The sequence below is a fragment of the Arctopsyche grandis genome, chromosome 2 (assembly GCF_051622035.1).
Source record: "Arctopsyche grandis isolate Sample6627 chromosome 2, ASM5162203v2, whole genome shotgun sequence".
In the NCBI taxonomy this organism is placed as follows: Eukaryota; Metazoa; Arthropoda; class Insecta; order Trichoptera; family Hydropsychidae; genus Arctopsyche; species Arctopsyche grandis.
Genome location: NC_135356.1, coordinates 12499566 through 12511575, shown reverse-complemented (window position 1 = coordinate 12511575; position 12010 = coordinate 12499566).

The window sequence follows — 12010 nt, the reverse complement described above, 5'->3', positions numbered from 1 at the left end:
GCAAAATCATTTAACTCTATTAAGTTATCATCAAATATATGTAATGCCAGCTCCACACATGGGTCTTTGGCATTCAACGTCGTATATGGGTGATATATTTTAAACATGTGTACATACATACATATGTACATAAGTCCACGCATGAAGCTGGGATTAGATAGCATACCAAGAGGGGAAGCGTGCTTGTCCCAACCCAACTGAGCTAATGTGAGAAGAGCCAATCTGCGTGCTGCAGCTGCCAGAAGTGCCTCTCGTCCACCAGATTGCTCCTGGTCCAACATTCTGTCACATCTTGGCGATAGTCCGTCCGTTTCTGGCATGTCAGCTCCTATGCGCGATACACTTGAACGATTTGCCCACCCTGAATAAAAATAAAATCACTGGAGTCATTTTCATACGATTCTAGATGGTACAAAACTATAATGCAAATAAATAACTTAGATTCAAATAAATACAATCTAATTGAGGTGTTAATTTAAGACAGAAATGAGATTTCTTATTCGAGCTTCGTGGCTGACCAATATGAATTGAGGTTTTTTTGCTACTGTTCTAAGTTAAAAGAAATTTTCAAAAATTTGTCAAGTAGGCTTGAAAAATTTATTATTTCTAGTATTATTTTCTGTCGACACAGATACTAGTATTTATTTTTATTAGATTGAATAAAAATTAGAAAACTAAATAAAAAAATCACTTTTAAATTGGGCAGTATTAGCTTTGTACTAAAGCATGTACATATGTGTGGCTCAAAATGTTCTAAATGATATGAGCTATCATATTTTTTAAGGCCTTGCAGCTTCATGGCATGAGATACGTCAGTCAATCATAACTAGACTTCGGCGCTCGGTTTCTATTTCCCAGGAAAGAGGGTTGATTACTAGGGAAGGACCGGAAGCGTGCCGTCTATTGTTCGATTTTTGTAAATGCTTTGTAAAAAAGGTTCGGCAAACCTTTAACAATGCATTTACAACATTTGAACAATGGACGGCCCCCTCAGGGTCCGGGCTTTATTGATTACTATTGCCCTACAAAGCTAGAGAGGAAAAAAAGGTGGACTATAGAAATTGACAATGGTGAACCCATTTTTTTATAACCCGGAAATATAACCCGAGCGCCGAAGTCTAGTAATAAGCAGATTTAGGCTAAGCGCAGCTTTTATTCACACAAAAAATGATCCATTGTTGTTAATTTAGAAAAACCATGCTTTCTTACACTTTTGATTTGAATACCAATGGTGCGGTCTATTGTTATTTGCAATAAAAACTAAGTTTAGTAGGCCTTTTGTTATATATGTAAAGATGTTCAATACGCAGCAAACCATTGTTTTAAATTAACAATTTTCACTGATATTTATATAATGGAGTAAGAAGAGGTTTGTAAAAAAATATGTATACAAGAATCATACTTGAATTTTCTCGTAAAATAACGACCCCTTAAGCACAAATTTCGACCCCTAAATACATGTTTAAGTAAATCTCATCCTAACAACAGTCTAGTTTATCTCCATATGCACTTGACGAAGAAATCTCAGACGCAAATTACCCAACAAAAATTGAAAGACTTGATTGTAGTAAAATTGCAACCTACGCTACAAATTTCTTACTTTCTCCATTTAGACTGGTAGAGAATGTCGACGGAGATTGAACAGTCTCCGAGCTGCTGACTTGATCTTCCTCGCCTCTGCTCTCCATACCACTCCTGGATAGAACGTCCGGGGAGTCAGCTGCCCTTCCCTGGCTGCCCTTCAAGTCTACCCTTTGTCCTCCTACGCAAACATTTACCATTTATTTGACATATACACAACCCAATGTTTGCTTCACGCGACAACTGTCACCAGCAGGCGATTCGCCTATTCGCAAACAACCAAACAATCTCATATACATATATGTACATATGCAATACAATACATATGTACAGAATATATACACTTGTATACAAGAAGCTATCCAGGTACATATGTACATATATACACATATTTGAAAATGTACTTTTAACATCTGGAACGCTGCTCCACTTATTTTTAATTATAATTATATAAGGTACACCTGGCGTCTCCTGAGTACATTATATGTACAGAAATACATGTTTATGGGATAATATTTTTTGCACGGCTGTAAAATAAGTTACACGACATATGTCAAAACGACATTTAATGTCAAATTAACGTCGCTAAAATAGCTCGCACGACCCAATCGGGGTCCGCCCGGCAAATCAAACGTCAAATAGATTGCCTGTAACAAAAATAAAATTTGATCGTGAACTTATTATAAAAACTAAACATTAAATATAATTTTTTAAGTGTAAATTGCTATATTACATTAAAATGGTAATTGGATTATTAGTCACATTGCGGTGGCAACAAAGACAATTTTTGCCATGAAAATCGCGAATGCGGAATATTTGGCACTCGAGTTTTTGTTAGTATGATAGTTATCGTTAGTATGATGGACATTTCGGCTGCCAGATGTTCCGTTATAGAGATTTTAGTGACCCATTAAAATATATGGAAATTAGCATATTATATATTAAAAAAGCACATCGTAATATCTTAGCAGGGTTCACTTATTTATTTAAGGTTTAGTTAAGTTAGGGTTGGTTTTATTAATTTAAGATAAAGTTGTTAGCAATAAATTCGCTATGAAATTTTATTTTTGTTACTGGCAACCCATTTGACGTTTGATTTGCCGGGCAGACCCCGATTGGTCGTGCGACCTATTCTAGAAAGGGGCACTCTTTTTATTTGCAGGGCGAAATGTTTTAGAGATGGTTATTTGCATATCGTGATAAATACCTAATTTACTTGGAAATAGGGCTGTTTTGCCGGGCCGATAAATGGTACCCCATGTTTATTATCGGCATAGTACTAAAATCCATTAACTGCAAAAACATTCCTTTGACGATGTTATGTCATTTAATTGTGGCAATAAAATGCATGTGCAATAATGATTGGTATTCAAATGTTGTACTTTTTAGTTTTAATCATTTTTTTTTTTATTTTAATATTTAAATTAAAATATACGAGCATAATTAATTAAATTTAATATTCATATCCATTAAATTATTCTAAACCATTATTCATTTTTTTTCCGATAGTAAGAAGGTAAGAACTTTATTAGACTTTCGGATGGTTTTTAAATCGAATTATATATGTTTTACTTATTATTGGTAATATTTTGTTTACTTCTCGTAAAAAAAATTATTAATATTAAATTGGTAATATTTTAATTTGATTATTTTACTCCCTAAACTCAGTTTTCGAAAAGGAATTGAATCTCGAATAAAAATAAAGTTAAAGATATTGAATCGACTGGTTTCGGAAAGAAATTGATGCTCGAATTAGAAATAACGAATTACGTTTTATGTGCATCGCCGTAGCCCCGACGTCTCTGCCCCCAGCGCCCCCGATGCCTTCGGCACCCCGGGGCCTTCGCCCCCGGCACCCCCAGCATCCCCGTTGCCTACGGCACAAAATTAAAAAACTGATAAAAATTAAAAAACTGAAAAAATTAAAAAAATTAAAAAAATTAAAAATATGAAAAAACTGAAAAAATGAAAAAACTGAAAAAATTAAAAAAATGAAGAAAAAAAAATTTTTGTTCCCCATACTGGTTGATGGTTGATCGTCCGTCACATACAAATATACAACTATATATACAAATATATATATTTAGCGACAGTCCGTTTTTATATATAGTATATATATATTATATATTATATATATATATAGTATAATGAACGAGCTTTCGTATCAAGGTGATTATCGTACCATTGTCGCCGTAGGTGAACATTGGGGTGTTGTTGATGGTATTAAAGATGGGCGGGTAGAGAGCGTGAGGATAGTAGGCACCGCCGAGGGAATATTGCAACGGTCCCACCAGATAACTTGCAGCATCCGATGATGGTATCGAGAGCATGTCTCCGCAACCAGAGGCTTCTCCGTGATGCATGAGCGACCAAGTGGTAGGTGCGAATCCCCCGGGTGGCAAACAAGGTGTTGCAAATAGAGCTGGTGGCAACGGTGGCAAAAGTGGTAAATGTGGCATCCGAGGAGCAGCCGGAAGTTGAAGACGGCGACTCAGTTGTACCGAAGAGCAGCCGCTCCTTGGAGCTCGTTCGTGCTGAACAGCTGAAACAATTGAATCACTCGTGAAGGTTACCTACAGGGATCTATTTAAGGTCATTGCAAAATTATCATTAGGAGAACCTTCTTTTAAATGAGACTTTCGACAACGCTTTTGTGTTGTCGAAATGTGTGCAGATTATTTATGTGTGATTTTATTCAACCACTGCCGTAGCATATATTATTGGCATGTGACGTCGCCACCGAGAAACTCCCAGCTTCTCCGTGTCCTAGTCCACCCCTGCCGTAGCACTTCTTCGGTTTGGCTTAAAGATGAGCCGTAAGTGATATATGATAAAAGAGAGGGGTTTGAGTTCGTGAGAGCTGAACCGGCTGCGTCAACACCACCCACTCCCACCCACTGCACCCATTTCCACCTACCACCCACCAGCACCCACCCTCATCCCAGACACGCACTTTCACACGTCAAGTGTCACTCTGGCACATCACCTCTCGACCCTCCTAAACTTTAACGATATTGTGTTACGCGATCGATTGTAAATCACTTAGGCATTTGTTGGCCACGTGTGCTCGACACCCGTACGTCAAACTTTTCCTTCTAAAGGTGCTTCGATCGCGTTCGTCGAAGTTTTTGCCTATTTTGCATTAGGGCCAATTTAAATGTATCCACGTCAAACGTTTGTTATTTGTATGTACTATTTTCTACTTGAAAATGTCTTAGGAAAGGTTTTTATCTCCAGTGGTTTCTCACTTTCCGGAAAATAGTAGGAAAATAATGGGTTTTGGTGAGTGGGTTAGATTTTTGGTGGTGTATTATTGTAAGATAAAAATCAATAAATTTGGAAAAGAAGCGGTCGATCTAGATTTCATTATCAGCAATGTTAGAAAAACTGATTCGCAAGCAAAGAAATGCAAAATTAATCAAAGACACTAGGCGACGGAAAGCTTGACGTAAGATCAATAAGTGATAGTGTCGGACATCTGGGTGACAAAGAAATTACTTTTTTAGCAATATATTTATTAAAATCGATTTTTTTTTGTGAGAAACGTATAAGATCAGGCTTAATATTAAAAAAATCTCATAACTAAATTTATATTTATTGTGAAGAATTAAAAAAAATGCATGGAACTCATATGAAACTTTGCCACTTGAGTCAGTTGACTTACATACTATATGTACATACTAACGTAGTACACTGTTAGAGCTATTATATTCTAGTAGATAGGTTGTGGGATCAAATACAATGCTGGTCTTGTAGTTATTAAAAAACACAGATCGACCGTTTCCTGTTAGAATTTTCCAATATTTCTAGCTGAATTGTTGTGACGGATTTAATAAATCGCTATCCTCTCCAAATTCGAGCTATTAGCATCTCGAATTTGTTGAAACTTATATAAAAAAGGGTGAACGGGCTACATCCCAAATGTGAATCGCTACCAGGATAACCACCACTAGGAAAATCACTCGCGAATTCGAATCGAACCCGTACAAAAAACTACCCAAATATTGCTCAGAAAATGCTTTTTATTTACGAGATTTGAGCATTTTTGAGCAATATTTGGTTAGTTTTCTATACGGCAATTTTCCTGTGCGACGAATTTTCGTGCGACAGGAGCTCACGCGAGCGATTTTCGTAGCGGCGGTTATCCTGGCAGTGATTCATATTTGGAATGTAATCGCCGAACCATAAAAAAGCTACCTACATATGTACATCATGAATTTATCGCAAATTTAACGTGTATCGAAAAAAGTGTTGACTATCCATAGATACCAATATTTGTATTCTATGTACTGTTATGTTTGAAAAATTGTAAGTACTTGCATATGTACAAAAAAATTCTATCCATATGTGTCGCCTTGTGGTAATTCCTGTAATGGTACATACGATGCATGTAAAAATAATACGAAAAAATATAAAAATAAAATAATCGTAGAATTCTTGACGAAAGAAATGCCATTATTTTTTACTTACCTCTTCTTAGTTCAGAATCGATTTTGTCGTCTGACGTAGTTTGGGTTCTTATCCGACCGTTTTCAAACTTTGCCATTTTGCTCGGTTAAATCATCAATATAAGTGGAAATGACGTCCGCTATTATAATCGTATTAGACACGTTTGAAAATACTGCATCTTCGTTCACGGTGACGTCTATCGTCCACACTGTTCTGATCGCTTTTTCCCTTTTCGCCTCCCTCTCGCTATGTCAGATTGAGCACTTGCCATACTCATGATCAAGGTTTTTTTATATATTGTCTTAATTTCAAAGAAATTATTTAAATATAATAAAAAGGTACAAATGACGGTCGCCCAGTTGACTATCGCTCATTATGAATCGACAAGTTGACCGTCACCCATAGTGAATCGCGCAGTTGACTGTTACCCAATAGTACCTGGTTTCTGAGTCACTGGTATGTTAATATTTGCAGCTTTGGCCTCACTTAAATGCGAAACTATTACCGGATTATTATCAGATTTTTATGTGTAAAACTCGTCACACTAAAAATTTTCTGACAATGCGATGTCTGTTTACTGATACCACACTATTGTTCGTACAGACGATACAACGACAATGTGCATTTTTTCAAACGGTACTTATTTAGGGGGTATTCTAGTCTAGAGGCATGAATTGTAAGCATTTTTTCAGGTGCAATAAAAAAACCAAATATATTTTACGTAGCCATTATGTTACCAAACATTTATTAATGTTTGAAGAATACATAAAAAAAATCAAAAAATTACAGGCTGATGAAGTGAGGGGGCTCAAAAAAATGGCGCGCCCTGGTTGTCACGATTGCAACCCTCCTAGTAATCTGATATAAAAAAAAAAAACAAATTAATTCTTAATCCAAACAAATTCTGCAATCGTCCAAACTATGGAAAAGTTAAAAAAAATTTTTTACGCAAAATAGCGGCCGTCTGAAATAAGACATTTTCTACCAGTTTTTTTTTTGACTTTTCCGAATTTTTGAAAAATAGTAAATTTTTTAATTTTGTTATAGTTTTAGTTAGTGCGATAGAGTAATGTATAGAGAAGGCTCACACCAAATTTCAAGTAAATTGGTCCAGCAGAACTTGAGATATCATGACAACCGTCTCGAAAAAAATAGTTTCGAGAAACACGCGTTTAAAGTTTCGGGTAAAGTTACGCGCCGGGTAGATGCCACGTCACTAAAACAGCTATATCTCCGAAAATAATTTTAATTTTGAAAAATCCTATTAAGGACATATTCTTAAAGGTTTAAGCTTTAAAATATGAAAACAAAAATTGAATTTTTTCAAATTTCTAGACTAGAATACCCCCTTAAACGGTTTTTATTAATTGCATCCGGTTACTTGTTATAAAATAATTTGAATGAGAATTGAAGTGTGATTTGTCTCGGTCTCGGATTTTTCAAGTCAGATAGCTTGTCCGTTTCTGTCGTGGGATAGCATGCAGGTGTTTCAGAAGCATTTTGCGCCTCATTACTTGCCGTCAGTCGTGGGGACAACCCCACAAATGTCAAACTGGGGGCACACAATTACGCCACAGCAATATGTCAATAATCAAGTATCCGCACGAAAGGGTATCGATATTATTATTTTAATTCCACAACAATGTATAGGTATAAGTTGGCCATGAAAATACATAATTATGGTTTTTGGCGTTTAAATTGGAATACATTTTTTACTACTACTTCCGAATTTACGTTTACGAATTCTGACCAAAACCTTATCAGCTCTAAGTTAGTACATAAAGAATACAAATATAAAGTTTCAGATTGATAAGTTCAGGGGTGTGGGCAGAGTAGTGGCGACAAGATGTTTGACCTTTCTAAGAGGAAAAAATCCCACTTCCGGTTTATAAAATTTAAGTTATGATTTCATGAAACGTCAAATTTTATTTTTGTTACTGGAAACCCGTTTGACGTTTGATTTTCCGACCGAACGCCGATTCTGACGTGCGAGCTATTTTAGAGATGTTAATTTGACATTAAATGTCGTGTTGACATTTGTCGTGTAATTTATTTTATAACCGGCCAAAAATATTATTCCTTAAGAAACGGGCAAATTTTACAGATTTTTGGCTTACGCAGTCTTTAATTCTAAATCTACATAGTATTGCTGTGCCAAAAGTGAATATTTATAATCAATAGCCAGATGATTTTTCTATTTATTTTTTTTTTCTAGAACATTTCATATTGTAATTTAAAATCATTTACCGTTCGAATTAGCACATTCAGATAAAATAAAAATAAAATATTGAGATTGAAAAATAGCCCTTATAAACGTGGTAAATTGAAAAATTACAGAAATTAGCTCATGATATTATGGAAAAAATGTATGTTTTTGACTTTTAAAATTCGCTAGATAATTGATTATACGTATTTTAAAGCAATAAAAAATTGAATCAATAAATGTATAAAAAAACATCTCACATTTTTGGCAAAGCAATACTAGATTTTGAATTATTATTACTGCAAAAGCCAAAAATTGCATATTTTTTTAAACGCTCATATCTTTTAAACGAGAGCAAGTCAACAAAAATTTTGTCATATTCAAATTAGGTAAAGATTGATTGAAGAAAATACATGATTTTTAGTTGCTCAGTGTTATTTTTAGTTGCTCAGTATTCATTTGGTCGTTTTCAACTAAAAAAGACCCCTCATTTACTGTATCTCCTTCATCTTCAACTCCAGCACTAGTTAATGCCACGTTTTAAAAGCTTTTATTGTAATTAATGAATTAGAAGCATTACTGTCATCCGATGGGCTTCAGAAGGATTCCGGAAACCGTTCATTCAAATCAAAGTTCATGAAACTATTGTTTCATAAATGAAAGTTAAATAGTCACGCGCTCTCGAGTTTTAATGAAAGATCTAGGTCATTCTAATTGGATCCGAAAAGGAACCCATAGAAAATCATCCATGAAAAAATTGGGAAAAATCTCTGGGGATGTGAAGACGCGATGCTTGATGAAAAAATAGTTAACGTAACATAATACAGTATGTATTAGAATTTTTATAACAAAACACATATTTTCTTGGAATCGGATGACCCATCGGATTTGAAGGGATAATGAAATTTACTATTTTAACCTCTTCATTTGTGAGTTTTACAAATTACTTTTACGACAAGTACGACATTGTCTTTAAAAAAAATTTGGTAGAAATATAAAAAAAAACCTGTAGATATTTTCTAAGCCGTAAATATTATGCTAAATTTAATGCATAATTCATGGGAGCACACATTATGCTTTTTTTGCGCGGTACAGTTGAGATCAAAATCTCCGCTTGAGATTTTTTTTAGTTCAGGGACGTGGCCTATCTTTTGACGAAAATAAAAATGACTAATAAATGTAAACTAAATTCACTTAGATATTTTCAAATTCTAGGAGCAACCTAATCTACTGGACCGTTCTGTAATAATGTTCAGTTATGTGGATGTAAAATAGCATGAAGATGTCAAAATAGGAACGAATAGGATTGGAGGGGATTTCATGAAGCAGTGAATATGATGATGATGATGACGAAAATATTGTTCCAACTGCCTTACCGTCTTTCTTCATGTTGACTTTTAAGCATTTTGCAAAACGACACGCTTGACATTGATTTCTCCTGGTGATGTCGACTATGCATCGATTGTTTTCTTTGCACACGTATTCCAAGTTTCTTAAAAAAGATACACATATATGTACATACATACTTAGTTAGTCAATTAAAAATTGGTAAAAAAACACGATAGACAGAGAGCTTGCGAGTCATCGAATTTGTAACGGTTCATCAAAATGTATTTTGTGTCAATATAGTATGCGCCCTGCTCTCAAACTGTCGTTATTGATGATGGATAATCCTTCAATAACACACACACACACAATACTTTAAAATGTGAAACATGTTTTTATTGATTACTCTTGGAAAGCTTGAATTTTGAAATTGTTTTTTTAATGGATGTTAACAATGACTCTTTTAATTTTTATCAGTTGCAGGTTTTATATTACGCACTTGACATCAACAGATATTAATAATAATTAAATTACAGTTATACGTTCATATTTGATAAAACAAATAGCAAATATAGAAAAAAATATGAAAATGTCTTTGGAAAAGAAACCCAATAATTTCTCAAGACATTTAAACACGCATTTTTTTCAGAAAATTTACAGTTTTAACAACAAGCATCAATAAAATATAATTATTTAAAAGATAAACAATTTATTAAAACATTCACTTATATAATATATGTATATAAAAAAATATTAATAAAAAAAACAAAAAGAGGAAGAAGTAATATTAATATTGATAGCGATAGTAATAATGTTAACAATAAAAAAGTAATAATATCATAAATAATAATAATAATAATTATATAAATAATAATAATAATATAAAAAATAATAATAATATATACAATAAAAATAATAATAATTCATATGGAATTATTATTATTGTTGTTTTTATTATCTATAATAATTATTTAAAAGATTAACAATTTATTAAAATTTTCACTTATATAATATATGTATATAAAAAAATATTAATAAAAACAACAAAAAAAGGAAAAAGTAATATTAATATTGATAGCGATAGTAATAATGTTAACAATAAAAAAATAATAATATCATAAATAATAATAATAATAATTATATAAATAATAATAATAATATAAAAAATAATAATAATATATACAATAAAAATAATAATAATTCATATGGAATTATTATTATTGTTGTTTTTATTATCTATAATAATTATTTAAAAGATTAACAATTTATTAAAATTTTCACTTATATAATATATGTATATAAAAAAATATTAATAAAAACAACAAAAAAAGGAAAAAGTAATATTAATATTGATAGCGATAATAATAATGATAACAATAAAAAAATAATAATATCATAAATAATAATAATAATAATTATATAAATAATAATAATAATATAAAAAATAATAATAATATATACAATAAAAATAATAATAATTCATCTGGAATTATTATTATTGTTGTTGATGTTATCTACAAAATAATTTAAAAATAAAACTAAACACAGTAACTAAAATAACTCAAAAAAACACAATTCAATGTTTATTTATCACCAATCGACAGACATCAAAAAACAAATCCACAACAATTATTTTAGCTGAATTCGCCCTCACATTATAAATATCAAGATAACAATATGTGTATATACGGTGAGCCGAAAAAGCCGCAATTATACTTTAAGAGACCCAATTACATTATGGGACGACGGGTCCTAAAAAATAAAAATAAAAATAATAATAATAAAAATATAAAATATAATTAATAATAAAACATGCGCCATAGGTGGTATTCTTTTTCAAATATACACATTTGAGATTTAATTTTTGTACGTCAAAAAAATACAGTTTTTATAAGTGCGTAGATATTAAAATAATTTATTAATAAAGTTTACCTTCTAATACTGCGTTTGAAGAATCCTCTACATCCGTCACAAGATGGTACTCCATAGTGTTTTCCAGAAGCTTTGTCTCCACAGACTCGGCACGTTCCAGCACCGGACCTCGCTTCAGCACCTGGGGACATTTTCTGAACGTTTCCGAGATTGCTCTGTTCCACCTCTGTCGCCTGTCTATTTGAATAGAAAAAAAATTATGTATTTATTCAACATATCGATTGTCACGTTACATTTATAACTTGATCTTGTGCCCCTTTTGAGGCCACGGGCCAAAAATAAACTTTTGGAGATTCACAGCAAACTCCAAGTATATAATAATGCTCTTTTACTGTATATATTATATATATATATATGTACATATATACATACATATGAAACAGCTTCATGGCGATATGCAAGATCAACTCATTGATATAAAAGTTAATTTGATGATCCATTTGATGTGATATTAAATCAAAACTCATATGAAGTTGAAAACTTGAAAAGGAAAAACAAAACATATATGTAGACAATATT